This window comes from Somniosus microcephalus, chromosome 3 (genome assembly GCF_052327205.1).
Source record: "Somniosus microcephalus isolate GS21.2 chromosome 3, FLI_Smic_1.0, whole genome shotgun sequence".
In the NCBI taxonomy this organism is placed as follows: domain Eukaryota; kingdom Metazoa; phylum Chordata; class Chondrichthyes; order Squaliformes; family Somniosidae; genus Somniosus; species Somniosus microcephalus.
The window spans coordinates 193,223,707-193,241,796 of record NC_140989.1 but is presented as its reverse complement, the minus strand read 5'-3'; the positions used below and the strand labels follow the sequence as shown (position 1 = coordinate 193,241,796).

Below are 18,090 nucleotides of genomic sequence, written 5' to 3'. Positions count from 1 at the left end.
ATGTTTGTTTACTCAAAGGCTTAAACACTTAAAGCCATCAATCAATTGCGGTTGGGCATGACCTCAGGACAATCGGATGTTTACACTAACCTCCAAGGGCTGTTTACCCAGCAATTAAGGAAACAGACATGTTTTTTTCAAACTGAGACAGCTTTATCCAAACCAGACAATGAATGGGGATACATTCAAAAACCCATCACAATGAATGGGGATACATTCAAAAACCCATCACCATGAATGGGGATACATTCAAAAACCCATCACAATGAATGGGGACAGATCAATTCCCTTTTGTATAGCCCAGATACATCCGAATTTGGGCGCAAAGATTTTGGCTCCAAATGGGGTATAAAGATAGCTTCTCAGGAAGCCATCTCTCTCTCTCTCTGCCGCCTCACCTCCGTGCTCTGCCTACAGAAGAACAGCTCAACAAGCCCGCCCAAAGGAGTGGAATACCAGCAGTTACTTTTAAACACTGGGGTATCTCCATTTTGGGACGGTGAAGACTACAGACCGCAGGGGCATGGAGCAGGCATTTCACTGGTGAGCATAGATTTTCTGACCCATTACAAGGCAACTTAGATAGGTATTTAGGGGTGGGAAGTAAGGGGAATTATTGTTAAATTGTGATTTTAGTCAATTTTCCCTCGATGTGTCCATTTTCTCCTCCCCTACTAAGCAAAAATGAGCTGCACTAGGTAGAAGTACTATTTTAACTAAAAGTGTGTTGTACTAAGCAAAGGTGCTGTAGTAAGCAAAGTGTACTGTATTAAAAGTGTGCTGCACTAGTTAAAAGTGCTGTATTTAAGTAAAAGAGTGTTTCACTAAGCAAAAGAGTGCTGTAGTAGACAAAAGTGTACTGTGTTAAGTAAAAGTGCTGTATTAAGCATAGGGGTGTTGTATTGATTACTTTCAATTTATTTCTTTTTATTTCAATAAATACTGGTCTGTTTTGCACCCAACCACGAGTCTCGTTTTGTCAACATCGCTGCTGAATAGGTCCGGCGGTCAGAACCAGGAACGGGGAGCGATTTGACACTGCACGGTGCTCTGGAGCAGCTCAGATACTTCTGACTGGCCAGAGGCAATAACCCCATCCCCATTAATTCCTACAAAATGGCGACCATGGCAGGACCGTCGGCAACGGTATGCAATGTAGCAGACGGTGGTTTGGGTCTGGAGAGAGCAGCAGTTATTGGGTTTCTTTTTATCCCACTGGTCTGTTTGTGGTTAGGTGCCCGCAGGCTTGGGGAAGTTACCCGCAGGCTTAGGGAACCTAGAGCAGAGAGTTGGGATAGGGAAAGGGAGGTTGAAGAATACCAGGCCAAGATAGAGCGCCTGGTGGTCCAGTTTAGTGAGGGCAAAAGCCACACGAGGCACTAGTCAGAGTACTTGAAGTGCCTAGTTGCAGAGGCCAAGAGCAATGTGATGAGGGTGCGGGAGGAGAACGCCCGCCTCATACAAGAAATAAAAGAGCAGGAGGAAAAGGTTAGGGAGGTAAAGGCAGCATATAAGCTGGCCTGCGAGCAAGGGTTTGAGGAAGCAGATCATGGTCCCTGTAGGGAAGAGATAGAAAGCTTGAATATGGCTTTAAAGAGGGCAAAGGGGATGATATGTCTGATCAGCCCGAAGGCAGGTCAGCCGGATTTTACCGGCAACCCAAATAAAACCGTCCCACAGGCAACACCCAGGAAAAGGCTGGTCAGGGAATCAGAGGTCCCACGACCGCCACCCACGGCTCCGAGCTTTCAGGAGCTCTGGCAGTAAAGGGGGGTGGAGGATGAGGTGGTAGAGGAAGCACAGCAGGTCCCGCTAGATAGGCCGGGACCAGGACCAGTGTACCCCCTCCGACAATGGAGGTACAGTCCACCCGTTGATGATGATGACCCAGGGGCCATCCAGAATCAGTTTCTGGTGCCGTATGGCACCCACCAGCTCAGGGACATGGTTAGCCACATCCCCAAGCTCACTAAAAAGGGAGACCCCTCTCTACACTTCAGGGAGATAGAGCAAGCAGCTTGTGTAAATGACTGCGATGACGCAGAACAAGCAAAAATGCTGCTGTTTTCCCTGGCAGGTGATCTCCTCCAGGCCCTATCTGGCGAGTGCAAAAGGGGGCAGAGGGATTATGAGGGTCTGAAGAATGAGATATTGGAGGCCATGGGACTCGATGATGGTAGCCCGTTCACCCGGGTAGAAAGAACGGTGCAGCTCCCAGGGGCGTCCCCGCAGGCGTTCGCAGACAGGCTGTGGCCAGTCTACCAGAGCACGTGCCCGGGAATGCCAGTGCGGGCAGCACTGGACCCAGTCCAATTGATTCACTGGCTCCGTTGTCTCATGACAAACAGCCTACCCCAGATCCAAGCCCAGGTCGTGGCTTGGTTTGACCCCCGAAACCCCCAGACCACCGAAGAAGCGGTGCTCTGCCGGCTCACAGTAGCCTTATGAAACATGAGGTGTATCGAGGCTCCCCAACCCAAGGGAAAAGTCCATGAGGTTAAACCTGGGAGCCAGAGTAAGAAAGAGTGGCACCAGGAGGGAAACCATCCCTCCCAGGCTAGGTTAAATTGTTATGGGTGCGGGAAAGACGGTCACTGGAGAAAAGACTAAGAATCCCTGGAAGGAGAACAAGGGAAAGGATCCCACAGCCCCAGCCCAAAAGGCAGGGCCGGACATCCCTCCCGCAGCGATTGAGTCATTTTTACAGTCCCTACGGTCTCTTCTGACTGGCCAGGGAAGAGTAGCAGCCACCACCGGTGCTTTGACCCCATCTGCCCCATCTCTCTCCCAGCAATGACTAGAGCCAACGCAACCTGTTGACCTGTGTCCCCGCGAAAATGCTGAGGGGAGCAGGCCCTATGTTAAGATGGGGGTGAATACGGGGCAGAGGAGATATTCGGTGGACACCAGAGCCTCCAGCACGGTGGTCCACTCGGAAGACCTGACCAATTCGTCCCGGTCTAACAAGGTCCCATTTAGCTTAATGGGACCCACAGGGAAACAGGCAGCTGGGAGTGAACCTGAGGTCAGAAATCCCCAGCCCGCAGCGGGTACAAGCTCACAGGCTACACAGGCAGGCACTGTGGCTTGTGCTGGGGGAGGAGCCATTCATGACCAGTGTAAGTTGTTCAAGCAGGGGGACAGCAAAGGAGAGTTCTGGGACCCCTGTAGAGCCGGCCCGGTAGCAACAATCCGGGACAAGGGAGGCACACAGGGGATAGCTTTGGCCCCGGACCAAAAGCAGGTCCAGGCCCAAGATTCCACATTTAAGGCCGCCCTGGTGAGGGAAAAGGATTTTTAACAGGATTACTGGCAGGCTGCCAGTTATATTAAGCAATGCAGGTCATTTGAGCCGGGGGCAGGGAAGCAGGCAGCTGCGATTGTACCTGAGATTAGAAAGCCTCAGCCTGCGGCGCGTACACACACACAGACTGCACACGCAGGCACAGTCGCGTGCGTGAGTGGAGAAGTTCCCCAGCACTTGGCCCGAGCGATTCCCCCTCTCTTGTGGGACTCCGGGGAGGAGCCTGAACCAGGTTTTAGACCTGAAGGGGAAGGCTCTCAGCCACCGGCAGCTGGTGGCAAGGGATTGCCTGTCCCCAGCCCAGGTTTGGGAAGGGAGGGACCCGAAGGAGGACGTCCCCAGCTAGCAAGGAGTGTGACCCGAGTTAAGGGTCTGCTCACTGGGGTAGCCCCACCAGCGACACTCCCTAGGAGATCTCTTCGGGTACCCCAGCCCAGGAAAGTATGGTCCCCCACTTTCCAGTGGAATAGGGCAGGGAGTCAGGGAGAAGCCAAAAGGCAGAAGTCCCCAACCAGCAGCCATAAGCTGCAAGGGACTAGCAGTTGGAATCAGTCCAGCCACGCCGCAGGGAGCAGCCTGTGGCAGCCCAAACAGGGATTAGGCTGGCCGCCCGGAGATGGGCGGCGCTTGTATATAGCTTGTTCAAGTAATGTGTATAAAGGATTAAGGTAGAACGTGTTAATTGTAATTTTATATTGCAATTCAGTAGTGGTAATTATTAGTGTATAAGTTTTAAGTATGGAACCGTTCCAGAGTGTCTATGTGAGTCGAGGTCGCGGGACCTGATCACACTCCCCCGAGCCAGGGGACCTGGCTAGATGTTTTTTTTTAGTCTTTTTCAGAGTTCCGGAAGGTACAGAGGACCATCGTGTTTTGGGTGATTCGGGAAAGGAAGCACCCCTATCCCACGAAGGAAAGGGTCTGCAGGAGGCAGATGCCCACAACATTTAAACTGTTATTGGAAATTCGATTAAGATTAAGAGTTTACAAAAAGCTTGTTAATTATTTTATATCTTGTATTATGTACTGGTCCCAACTCCAAAGGAAATAATGTGTGAATTTAGTTCCTAACTGTGAGATTGTACTACTTGTTTGGAGTTAATTGGAACAAATTGCATATGCCTATGAATTGTTGTGTTTGCAGATTGTGAAAATTAAAATACATTTATGGCTGAAGAATGGTGCCATTTAATAAAGTGTCAGTCAATTGCATTTTAATTTTAAAAAAGGGGGAAGTGTGGCAAAGCCACCAATGGACTCCTGTATAACTGCCTTTAACAGAGTGCTACAGCACCTAGGTTTGTTTACTGTATGTAAATAGCCTGTTCTGGGTAAGTCCCAGAACCAGCGCGATGACGTCATCATGTTGGTCACGTGACGTCCCGAACGGCGGGAAACGTCATGACGTCAGACTGGGAGGTTCCCAGTTCAGACCTCGTGAATCCAGCATTAAGAAAATACCTGTTGATTGTTTCTCCTGCATGCCATTGTTTGTTCTCTAGTTTACATTAAACTTCGTTTTATTATTGGACTGACTCGACCTCAGTACTTCAGTTAGGGATCTGTCGATTCCTACATTGGTGACCCCGAAGCTTCGCGGATGATTTTCGCGGAGGACGCGCAGAACAAAACGATGGATGTTATCGCAGTGACCTTGAAGCTCCCTCAATTTTGGGAACAACAGGCGGCCTCCTGGTTCATCTAAGCGGAGGCTCAGTTCCAGCTTCGGAACATCGTGCTGGATCAGACCCGTTATCTTTATGTGGTCTCTGCACTGGACAGCTCGACGGCTTTGAGGATCATCAGTCTGCTGGAGACCCCGCCCGTAGATAACAAGTATGATACGCTTAAGGCGCGACTAATGCAGGTTTTCGGCCTCACGAAAGCGGGGCGCGAGCGATGTTTACTCACACTGCCCGGGTTAGGCGACGCCAAGCCGTCTGAGTTGATGAGCCAGGTGCTCACGCTCCTCGGTTCTGAGCCGCAGTGTTTTCTGTTTTGGGAACTGTTCCTGAGCCAGCTCCCCGAGCAGGTGCAAGCAGCCCTCGCCAGGTCGGAGGCTACGGACGGTGCAGCGCTCACGGCCGAAGCCGACACCATTTATGCGGTGATGCAGCAGGACTGCGCCACCTCGAAGCGTCCTGCCCCGAAGAACCCCATCTCAGTGCCTCCACCATCCAGTCTCTGCTACTACCACGCCCGTTTTGGTCCAAAAGCCAGATGCTCCCGTCCTCCATGTAGTTTCGTGCCAAATGCACTGAGAAAGCAACAGCACCGACTGCGTGAACGGAAGAACGACCCCGAGGTCGGTTTTGCATCTACGATGGTGGTTGGAGTTTCCGGGAAGTTATTGTATATCACCGACTCCATTTCGGGCTGGCGGTTTTTGTGTGACACGGGCGCTCAGTGCAGCATCCTCCCCGCTTCGCTCCTCGACGTCAGGGCAGGGAGGCACGGTTCTCCACTCCAGGCCGCCAATGGCAGTGCTATTCGTACGTTCAGGAAGCGACGGATCCAGGTGTGTTTCGGCGGGCAACTTTTCCAATGGGAGTTTATAACCGCCAAAATCGCACCGGCAATCCTCGGCGCTGACTTCTTCTGTACCAATGGCCTATTGGTTGATTTATGAAATCGCCGTCTGATTCACGCCGCCACGTTTGCCTCCATCCCATGTTTTCAGGGCTCAGGCGCACCTCACACGGGTTCCTGCACCGTGCCGGCGCCCGACGACTTCACCCGCCTTCTCGGGGAATTTCTGGATCTCACTCGACCCACCTTCTCGGCAACAATCGCTAAACATGGTGTAGAACACCACATCGCAACGACCGGCCCCCCGGTTTATGCCCGGGCTCGACGGCTGGAGCCCAGTAAACTCGAGGCCACGAAGGCGGAGTTCGCCACCATGGAGCGACTGGGAATTGTTCACCGGTCGGATAGTCCCTGGTCTTCGCTGCTTATATCATCCCTAAGCCCGGCGGTGGTTGGCGGCCCTGCGGCGATGATCGGCGCCTCAATGAGGTCACGACTCCCGACCGGTACCCTATACCGTACATCCAAGATTTCTCCACACATTTGGCTGGCAATTCGTTTTTTTCCAAAATCGACCTCATCCGGGGGTACCATCAAGTGCCCGTCCACCCCCAGGGCGTCCAGAAGACGGCGGTCATTACCCCTTTCGGACTTTTCGAATTCCTCCGAATGCCGTTCGGACTCAAAAATGCGGCGCAGGCATTCCAGCGCCTTATGGATTCAGTGTTGCGGGATCTTAAGTTTCTGTTTGTGTATCTCGATGCCATCCTGGTCGCCAGTACTTTGAAAGAGGAACATCTCAAACACCTGCGCCTCCTTTTTCGCCGCCTCCATTAGCATGGCCTCATAATTAACCCGAACAAATGTCAATTCGGACTGTGGCAGATCGACTTTTTGTGCCACCGCATCACTGCGGCAGGAGCACTGCCGCTTCGGTTGAAGATGGCGGCCATTGCTGCTTTCCCGCACCCGCAATCCGTTAAAGCGCTCCAGGAGTTCCTTGGTATGGTAAATTTTTACCATCGGTTTGTTCCCCGGGCTGGCCAGCTAATGCGGCCGCTCTACGAGGCACTCAGAGGGAAGACGGGGAAGGAACCTGTGGCCTGGACACCGGAGATGGATTGCGGTTTTGTGGACAAGAAGGATGCTCTCGCAAATGCAACGATGTTGGTGCACCTGCTGCCTGGCGCCACCATCGCGCTTATGACTGACGCTTCAGACTACGCTATAGGCGCCGTGAAGGAGCAAAGGGTCGATGGGACGTGGCAACCGCTGGCGTTTTTTAGTCGCCAATTGCGTCGTAATGAGCGTAGCTACAGCACGTTCGACAGGGAGTTGTTGCCGTTGTTTCTGGCCATCCGCCATTTTCATTTTCTATTGGAAGGACGCCAATTCACCGCGTTTGTGGATCACAAGCCCCTGACATTTGCCATGGCCAAGACGGCTGAGCCGTGGTCAGCTCGACAGCAACGACAGCTCACCTTTATTTCCGAGTTCACCACCGACATCCGGCATGTGGCCGGCAAGGAGAACATGGTCGCCAATTGCCTCTTGCATGCGACTGTCCAGGCCATCCAGCTGGGACTCGATTATTCACTCATGGCTGCTGACCAAGCGGCCGATCCGGAAACGCAAGCTTTCCGCACCGACTCCTCCTGCCTTCAGCCAGCAGAAGTGCTTTTCCACTCGGCTGGCACCTCCCTGCTCTGTGACGTCTCCTTGGGGGACCCCCACCCGATCGTTCCACTGTCCTGGCATAGGAACGTTTTCGATGCCATTCACGGGCTTGCGCACCCTGGCGTGAGGGCTTCACAAAAATTACTGGCGTCCAAGTTCGTCTGGAGAGGAATGCGAAAAGATGTCCGTGACTGGGCCAACACCTGCGTCGTGTGCCAGCAGGCTAAGGTGCAGCGGCACGTCAAAGCTCCCGTCGCCGTTTTCGAAGTACCGGAGCAGCGTTTCGATCACGTCCATGTCGACCTCGTTGGCCCACTACCGCCGTCACAAGGTTTCACACATCTTTTGACTATAGTCGACCGTACCACCAGGTGGCCGGAGGCCATTCCTTTGACGTCCACCACCTCCGCGGATGTTTCCCGGGCTTTTCTTTCATCCTGGGTTGCACGTTTCGGCGTTCCGTCTGATATTTCGTCGGATCGCGGGCCGCAATTCTCGTCTGCTTTGTGGAACGCCGTAGCCTTGGGTTTGGGCACGAAGCTCCATTGGACCACGGCTTACTATCCGCAGGCCAATGGATTATGTGAGCGTTTTCATCGGTCCTTGAAGGCGTCGCTGCGGGCCAGCCTCCAGGGGACCGCATGGATGGACAAGCTGCCTTGGGTGATGCTCGGCTTATGCACAGCTCCTAAAGAGGACCTGCAGGCATCGGCCACTGAACTGGTTTATGGCCAACCGCTCCGGGTGCCCGGCGAGTTTCTTCCGTCACCAACGCGTCCTTGGTCGGCGGCCGAACAACTGGAGGCTCACCGGGACGCAGCTCAATCTTTTCGGCCCATTCCGACGTCACATCACGGGTTGCCCGCGTCACGCGTTCCGCCGGAGCTTATGCGGGCTAAATTCGTTTTTGTCAGGCATGACGCCCACCGTAGTCCTCTCACGCCTCCATATACAGGCCCTTTCCAGGTACTGCAGGCGGGCGCCAAAAGTTTTTTAGTGGACGTCGGGGGCAAGCCTGACCACATTTCCGTGGACCGCCTCAAGGCCGCACACCTGGATCTCGAGCGACCGGTCGAGGCAGCGCAGCCACCGCGTCGTGGGTGGCTGCCCGTGGCCGCCATGCCTGACCAGACTCTTCCACAGACCAGCTCATCGTCTACCCAGCCCATTCCTCTCCGGGAATATCGGAGTCATTCGAACAGGCTTGTCCGACCTCCTCTGCGATTGACTTTTGAGGTCAAAGACACTTCTGGGGGGGCGCATGTGGCAAAGCCACCAAGGGACTCCTGTATAACTGCCTTTAACAGAGTGCTACAGCACGTAGGTTTGTTTACTGTATGTAAATAGCCCGTTCTGGGTAAGTTCCAGAACCAGCGTGATGACGTCATCACATTGGTCATGTGACGTCCTGAATGGCGGGAAACGTGATGACGTCATAACGTCAGACTTGGAGGTTCCCAGTTCAGACCTCATCAATCCAGCATTAAGAAAAGACCTGTTGATTGTTTCTCCTGCATGCCATTGTTTGTTCTCTAGTTTACATTAAACTTCGTTTTATTATCAGACTGACTCAACCTCAGTACTTCAATTAGGGATCTGTCGATTCCTACAGAAGCTCATTTTCTTCCATTTATATTTTTAACAGATATGTTTTGGCTTGGTGGTAATCCCATTGAAGATTTCATATCATGTTAAAAACTATGTTGCAAGTGGTGCAGGGGCATTGGGCCCCCTCCATGCTTGAATTATTGTGAATACAAGTGGTGCAGGGTCATTGGACCCCTCCATGCGTGAATTATTGTGAATGCAAGTGGTGCAGGGGCATTGGACCCCTCAGTGTATTGATTATTTAACTAATCTTGTTTTTCTGTCAATAGATGCCTACCGTGTACTGCGATTCTCTCTGGATAGGGGAGATGGAGGTGTCAGGGGATCAAAGATAGATCTAGATAAGTATAAGGGAAGGTTGTTTGTGGGGGGTCTGAAATTATTGCTCACCTTTGGACAGGATACTACAAGCAAGTTTTAGTATCCAATGGGGGACTGTAGGGTTTCGCAAGAATTTCGAAAATCTCTACAGCTCCGAAGACTATTTTTTTGATTAAAGAAAAACCTGGGTAGAAGATACCTTTAAAAATCCAGGGATCAAAATGGCCATCAGACCTCATGGCAGAAGACAAAAGACAGTCTGCCTGTATCTCTTCAAGCACAGGCTGACAAAAACGACTTGAAATCACCAGCCTGTGTGAATGCATGAAGTACATAAAACTGTCAATCAATTGCAGTTTAGGCAGTTTCACCACAGGACAATGGATGTTTGTTTACTCAAAGGCTTAAACACTTAAAGCTGTCAATCAATTGCGGTTGGGCATGACTGCAGGACAATCAGATGTTTGCACTAACCTCCAAGGGCTGTTTACCCAGCAATTAAGGAAACAGACATGTTTTTTTCAAACTGAGACAGCTTTATCCAAACCAGACAATGAATGGGGATACATTCAAAAACCCATCACAATGAATGGGGATACATTCAAAAACCCATCACAATGAATGGGGATACATTCAAAAACCCATCAAAATGAATGGGGATACATTCAAAAGCCCATCACAATGAATGGGGACAGATCGATTCCCTTTTGTATAGCCCCGATACATCCGGATTTTGGCGCGAAGATTTCGGCTCCAAATGGGGTATAAAGATAGCTTTTGAGGAAGCCATCTCTCTCGCTCTCTCTGCCGCCTCGCCCCCGTGCTCTGCCTACAGAAGAACAGCTCAACAAGCCCGCCCAAAGGAGTGGAATACCAGCAGTTACTTTTAAACACTGGGGTATCTCCATTTCGGGGTGGTGAAGACTAAAGACCGCAGGGGCACGGAGTAGGCATTTCACTGGTGAGCATAGATTTTCTGAACCATTACAAGGCAACTTAGATAGGTATTTAGGGGTGGGAAGTAAGGGGAATTATTGTTCAATTGTGATTTTAATCAATTTTCCCTCGATGTGTCCGTTTTCTCCTCCCCTACTAAGCAAAAGTGAGCTGCACTAGGTAGAAGTATTATTTTAAGTAAAAGAGTGTTGTACTAAGCAAAAGAGTGCTGTAGTAGACTAAAAGTGCAGTATTTAAGTAAAAGAGTGTTGTACTAAGCAAAGGTGCTGTTATAAGCAAAGTGTACTGTATTAAAAGTGTGCTGCACTAGTTAAAAGTGCTGTATTTAAGAAAGAGTGTTGTATTAAGCAAAGGTGCTGTAGTAAGCAAAGTGTACTGTATTAAAAGTGTGCTGCACTAGTTAAAAATGCTGTATTTAAGTAAAAGAGTGTTTCACAAAGCAAAAGACTGCTGTAGTAGACAATAAGTGTACTGTGTTAAGTAAAAGTGCTGTATTAAGCATAGGGGTATTGTATTGATTATTTTCAATTTATTTCTTTTGATTTCAATAAATACTGGTCTGTTTTGCATCCAACCACGAGTCTCGTTTTGTCAACATCGCTGCTGAATAAGTCCGGCGGTCAGAACCAGGAAAGGGGAGCGTTTCGAAACCGCACGGGGCTCTGGAGCAGCTCAGATACTTCTGACTGGCCAGAGGCAATAACCCCATCCCCATTAATTCCTACACCACAGACCCAATTCATGTATGGACCGGGGTCAAGCAAGGCTGTGTCATCGCACCAACACTCTTCTCGATCTTCCTGGCTGCAATGCTCCATCTCACCCTCAGCAAGCTCCCCACTGGAGTGGAGCTAATCTACAGAACAAACGGGAAACTGTTCAGCCTCCGTCGCCTCCAGTCCAGATCCAAGGTCATCCCATCCTCTGTCATCGAATTACAGTATGCAGACGACACTTGCGTCTGTGCACACTCGGAGGTAGACCTCCAAACCAGCGTCAACACCTTCACCGAAGCATACGAGGGCATAGGCCTTATACTAAACATCCGTAAGACAATGGTCCTCTACCAACCTGCCCCCGCCACACAGTACTGCTCCCTGATTATCAAAATCTATGACGAGGCCTTTGACAACATGGACCACTTTCCATACCTCGGGAGCCTACTGTCAACAAGGGCAGACGTCGATGACGAAGTCCAACACCGCCTTCAGTGTGCCAGTGCAGCCTTTGGTCGCCTGAGGAAGAGCGTGTTTGAAAACCAGGACCTCAAACCCAGCACGAAACTCATGGTCTAGAGAGCTGTAGTGATACCCGCACTCCTGTATGCTTCAGAGACATGGACCATGTACAGCAGGCACTGGCACCTCAAAGCACTGGAGAGGTACCACCAACGCTGCCTCCGCAAGATCTTGCAAATCCATTGGTAGGATAGGTGCACCAACATCAGTGTTCTCGCTCAGGCCAACAATCCAGCATCGAAGCTTTGACCACCTCGATCAGCTCTGATGGACGGGCCACATCCTCCGCATGCCTGATACGAGACTCCTAAAACAAGCGCTCTACTCGGAGCTCCGACATGGCAAGACAGCCCCAGGTGGGCAGAGGAAACACTTCAAGGACACCCTCACAGCCTCCTTGAAAAAGTGTAATATCCCCACCGACACTTGGCCCTGGCCCAAGACCACACAAAGTGGAGGAGAAGCATCCGAGAAGGCGCCGAACACCTCGAGTCTCTTCGTCGGGAGCAAGCAGAAGCCAAGCGTAAAGAGTGGAAGGCGCGCACGTCAACCCAAGCACCCCACCCACCCGCCCCTTCAACCACCGTCTGCCCGACCTGTGACAGAGACTGTAGGTCCCGCATTGAACTCATCAGTCACCTGTGAACTCATTTTTGGTGCGGAAGCAAGTCATCCTCGATTCCGAGCCAGAGCGGCAGAGTACTTTAAACATAGAAACATAGAAGATAGGAGCAGGAGTAGGCCATTCGGCCCCCCGAGCCTGCTCCGCCATTTAATGAGATCATGGCTGATCATCCAAATTCAGTACCCTGTCCCTGCTTTCTCCCCATATCCCTTGATCGCTTTAGCCTTAAGAAATAAATCTAACTCATTCTTGAAGATATTTAATAAGTTGGCCTCAACTGCCTTCTGTGGTAGAGAATTCCACAGGTTCACCACTCTCTGGGTGAAGAAATTCCTCCTCATCTCAGTCCTAAATTTCTTACCCCTTATCGTTAGAGTGTGACCCCTGGTTCTGGACTCCCCCGCCATCGGGAACATCCTTCCTGCATCTAGTCTGTCTAGTCCTGTTAGAATTTTATAAGTTTCAATGAGATCCCCTCTCATTCTTCTAAACTCTAGAAGAAGAAGAAGAAGAAGAAGAAGAAGAAGAAGAAAGGTTCAGCATAACTTCTCTACTTTTGTACTCATACCTCTATTTATGAAGCCCAAGATCCCATATGCTTTGCTAATCACTCTCTCAATATGTCCCGCCACCTTCAGGGACCTATGCACATTAACCCCCTGTCCCTGCACTCTTTAAAACTGTGTCATTAAGTGTATATTGCCTCTCCCTGTTCCTTCTGCCAAAATGCATCACCTCACACTTCTCTGTGGTAAATTCCATCTGCCACTTGTCTGCCCATTCTGCTAGCCTTTCTATGTCCTGTTGCAGTCGTTTGGTATCATCCTCACAGTTTGCCATACCCTCAAGTTTGGTGTCATTGGCAAATTTAGAAATTCTAGTCTGTATTCCAATATCCAGGTCATTTATATATATCAAAAGAAGCAGTGGCCCCAGCACTGACCCTTAGGGAACACCACTGTCTGCCATCCTCCAGTCTGAAAAACAGCCATTTACCAGAACTCGCCGTTTTCTGTCCTTAAGCCAATTCCTTATCCAAGCTGCCACTGACCCACCTATTCCATGAGCCTCAATTTTGTAAACCAGCCTTCTATGTGGTACTTTGTCAAACACCTTTCTAAAATCCATGTAGACAACATCCATTGCATTCCCTTCATCAATCCTCCCTGTTACTTCATCAAAAAATTCAATTAGATTAGTCAAACGCGATCAGCCTTTTACAAATCCATGTTGGCTCTCCTTAATGAGCTTAAACCTCTCCAAGTGCCTGATAATTTTTTCCTGGATTATTGTTTCTAAAAACTTTACCCACCACTGATATTGAACTGACTGGCCTGTAGTTACTAGGATTGTCCTTACACCCTTTCTTGAACAATGTTGTCACATTTGCCACTTTCCAATCCTCAGGCACCTCCCCCGCATCTAGGGAAGATTGGAAAATTATGGCAAGCCCTTCAGCTATCTCCTCCCCCAATTCCCTTAGCAACCTGGGATGCAAACCATCTGGACCAGGTGATTTATCCACTCTAAGCATACCCAGTCTTTCTAGGACATCCTGTCTATGAATTTTCACCCCTTCCATTGCTTCTACCTTTTCCACGTCTACCGATATTTTGTCAGCATCCACCTCCTTAGTAAATACCGATACAAAGTACTCATTGAGTATTCTAGCATTGCCTTGCGCCTCTAAGCATACATCACCTTCTTTGTCCCTAATAGGCCCCAACCCACCTCTTACTACCCGCTTACTGTTTACATGCCGGGAGAAGATTTTTGGGTTCCCTTTTATGTTAACCACCATTCTACTCTCATATTCTCTCTTTGCCAATCTTATTTTCACCTTCACTTCAAAGGATAATTACTAGTCCTAGCCCCTTTAGGGCTACCCCAGATCAGGCATATTCCTCAGACGTTCACTTTCAACTAAATTTTGAGGTAGCCGAATCCTAAAGACACTTAATTGGATCTAAAGTTCCGGACTATCTCTCCCTAAAAGGAAAGGAACAACCTGAAAATGTTACCGTCCTCCAGATAGCACTTTTAATAAGTTTAGCTAGACTGCAACATTCCGGCTATTATGAGGGTCCGGAAAACTCCCCCAGAATTCTGCAACTCCTCACCAAAGAGTGTACAGAGATTGAGTTTGCGAGTTTGATACAGAAGTACTATGTGAGACAATTCTAAAAATATATAGATTTATTAAAGAACCGACATGTATTTTACAATTGGTGAGTCAATCGCAACATTAACAGTTACAAAAAGAGAAAGCATTTCAATCTTATTATCAGACATCCTTATTCTCAAATCTTAACTTCGCTACAGTTTTACAGTTCTTAGTTTTATTCAGGATATCCACCAAAATCAAATACAGTACCTTGATCCCTGAGATACAAAGAGTTGTAGACTTACAGAGCCTGCCTCTGAAGCCTGAGGATCGCTTTGCCCCTTTACAGTGAATCTATCATCCCATTTGAAAGTTCAATATATCCTTTCTCAGTGGTATTTCCTTTGAAGTTTTCTGCTGATGTAAGCCAATTATCTCTAGTCATTTATCATTTCAGAAGCTGCTCCCCCTCCTTTCCCTTTACCCTAGCATTATCCCAATTGATATTTGGGTAATTAAAGTCCCCCAATATCAACACACTATAGCTTTGCATATCTCTGCGATTTCCCTGCAGATTTACTCCTCTACCTCCCTCTCACTATTTGGAAGCCTGTAGAATAACCCCAATAGCATGATCATACCCTTTTTGCTGCGCAACTCTAACCAAATGGATTCTGTCCTTGTCCCATCAAGAACATCCTCCCTTTCCAACACTACAATGTCTTCCTTAATCAGCACTGCCACCCCACATCCCTTTTTTCCTTCTCTATCTTTTCTGAACACCTTGTACCCTTGAATATTAAGTGCCCGGTCCTCACCGATTTTAAGCCATGTTTCCGTTATTGCCACAACATCATATTGCCACATGGCTAATTGTGCTTGTAGCTCACCAACCTTATTCACCACACTTTGTGCATTTACATACATACATTCTAAACCCATTTTTGAATTTTTCGTAGTCTTTCTTAGTCTGCTCCTATCTATTATGGTACTACTTTCTTCTCTAGTACTATCCAACACACTCACTCTTTTATGCACCTTATTCCTCTTTTCTACTCCTATATACTGGTGCCCATCCCCCTGCCAAGTTAGCTTAAACCCTCCCCAACAGCACTAGCAAACCTCCCCACAAGAATATTGGTCCCGGATCTGTTGAGGTGTAACCCGTCCAGCTTGTACAGCTCCCAACTTGCCCAGAAATGGTCCCAATACCTCAGGAATATAAAGCCCTCCCTCCTGCACCATCTCTCCAGCCACACATTCATCTATTCTATCCTCCTATTCCTGTACTCACTAGCATGTGGCACTGGGAGTAATCTGGAGAACTACCTTTGAGGTCCTGCTTTTTAATCTCTTTCCTAGCTCCCTATAGTCCGCCTGCAGGTCCTCATCCCTCCTTCTGCCTATGTCGTTGGTACCGCTATGGAAAACGACCTCTGGCTGTTCATCCTCCCCCCTCAGAGTGTCCTGCAGCCGCTCAGTGACATCCTTGAGACCCTGGCACCAGGGAGGCAACATACCATCCTGGAGTCACGTCTGCGTCCACAGAAACGCCTATCTGTTCCCCTAACCAATGAATCCCCTATCACTATTGCTCTTCCACACTTCTTCCTCCCCCCCCCCTGTGCAGCTGAGCCACCTGTGGTACCGTGGCCTTGGCTCTGGCTGTTCTCCCCAGAGGAACCATCACGCCCACCAGTTTCCAGTGAACCAGTTAGCGAGCAAGATGCACTCTGGGGATTCCTGCCCTAGCTGCCTGGTCCTCCTTCTCTGTCTGGTGGTCACCCATTCCCTCTCTGCCTGCACATTCTGAGGCTGCGGGGTGACCACTTCTAGAAACGTGGTTTCCAGGTATTTCTCAGCCTCGCGGATGCACTGTAGTGACTCCAGCTGCCGCTCAAGCTTGAGTTGCTGCAGTTGGCGACACTTCCTGCACACGTGGTCATCCAGGCCGTAAGAAGCCTCCAGGATTTCCCACATGGCACAGTTAGTGCAAATCACGGGACTGAGCTGCCCTGCCCATGCCTCTATTTAGCAGACTATGGAGGTAATTTAGCAGAAATAAACTTAAAACTTAACAAGAAACACACAACAGCTACCCACCAATCAGCACTTCCCTCTATTAGATAAGTTATGAACTACTTAGCAGAAATATACTCAAAACAGAACAAAAAAAACTTACCACAAATACTCACCCGATACTCGCCTCTCAGCTTCCTTGTGCCAGCGACACCTTTGAATTCTGACGTAATTCCTTTGTTGTGTCGCTTGCCAACTGTCTTCCTCACAGGTACTCCGCTTACTCAGATGACCAGGCCTCTGCTCCGCGCTGCATTTATCCCCAGTCTCTGACTCCATTCCTCTCACAGGTCCGCTCACTCAGACTGTACTGCTGCCCTGTGACATCACACCTTATTTTTGGGAAATCGTGGAAGGTCCCGCCACCGCCGCTGGTGTCTCCAATCAGGTCCTCGCTGTTTAAAGTACTCTGCCGCTCTGGCTCTCCGCTCCCGCTCTGTTTAAAGTACTCTGCCGCTTTGGCTCTCCGCTCCCGCTTACCCTGCCGCTCTGGCTCTCCGCTCCCGCTCTGTTTAAAGTACTCTGCCGCTTTGGCTCTCCGCTCCCGCTTACCCTGCCGCTCTGGCTCTCTGCTCCCGCTCTGTTTAAAGTACTCTGCCATTCTGGCTCTCTGCTCCCGCTCTGTTTAAATACTCTGCCATTCTGGCTCTCTGCTCCCACGCTGTTTAATGTACTCTGCCATTCTGGCTCTCTGCTCCCGCTCTGTTTAAATACTCTGCCATTCTGGCTCTCTGCTCCCACGCTGTTTAATGTACTCTGCCGCTCTGGCTCTCTGCTCCCGCTCTGTTTAAAGTACTCTGCCATTCTGGCTCTCTGCTCCCGCTCTGTTTAAAGTACTCAGTAGGCTTTTTGGAGCAATATGAGCTCCTTTCCTTTGCTTCATTCATTTAAATGCAATATATGATTGTTGAAGGGCTGAGTTGATCGGTGAATTCTAATATCCTCCCAATCCTCAGGCTTACTACTGTTTATGGCAAGATTATAAGCCTCTTCCTTTGATCTAATACCATCTTTAACTTCTCTTGTTAGCCACGGTTGGACCACTTTCCCTGTGGGGTTTTTGTGCCTTAAAGGAATGTATATTCGTTGTAAATTATGTATTAATTCTTTAAATGCTAGCCATTGCTTGTCTACCATCATAACTTTTAATGTAGTTTCCCAATCTACCTTAGCCAACTCGCCCCTCATACCTACGCAGTTTGCTTTGTTTAGATTTAAGACCCTAGTTTCGGATTTCACTAAATCACTTTCAAACTGAATATAAAATTCTATCATATTATGGTCACTCTTCCCTAAAGGCCCCTTTACGACAAGGTTATTAATTAACTCTTTCTCATTGCACAACACTAGATCTAAAATAGCCTGTTCCCTAGTTGGTTCCTCAACATACTGATCCAGAAAACTATCTTGCATACATTCCATGAATTCGTCCTCCACACTATTACTGCAAAGTTGGTTTGCCCAGTCTATATGTAGATTAAAGTCCCCCTTGATCACTGTATTACCCTTGTTACATGCGCCTCTAATTTCCTGATTTATACTCTGCCCTACATTACAACTACTGTTTGGGGGCCTATAAAGAACTCCCACCAATGTTTTCTGCCCCTTGCTGTTTCTTAGCTCCACCCAAACAAATATGTAATACACT

The 18,090-nt window shown here is 49.2% G+C and overlaps 1 protein-coding gene across 1 annotated transcript in view; it reads right to left on the bottom strand.

The window, feature by feature from the left end:
• The window catches only part of mei4 (meiosis-specific, MEI4 homolog (S. cerevisiae)), a 796,394-nt gene that overhangs the window by 10,392 nt on the left and 767,912 nt on the right, over positions 1-18,090 (bottom strand). The window lies entirely within an intron of this gene.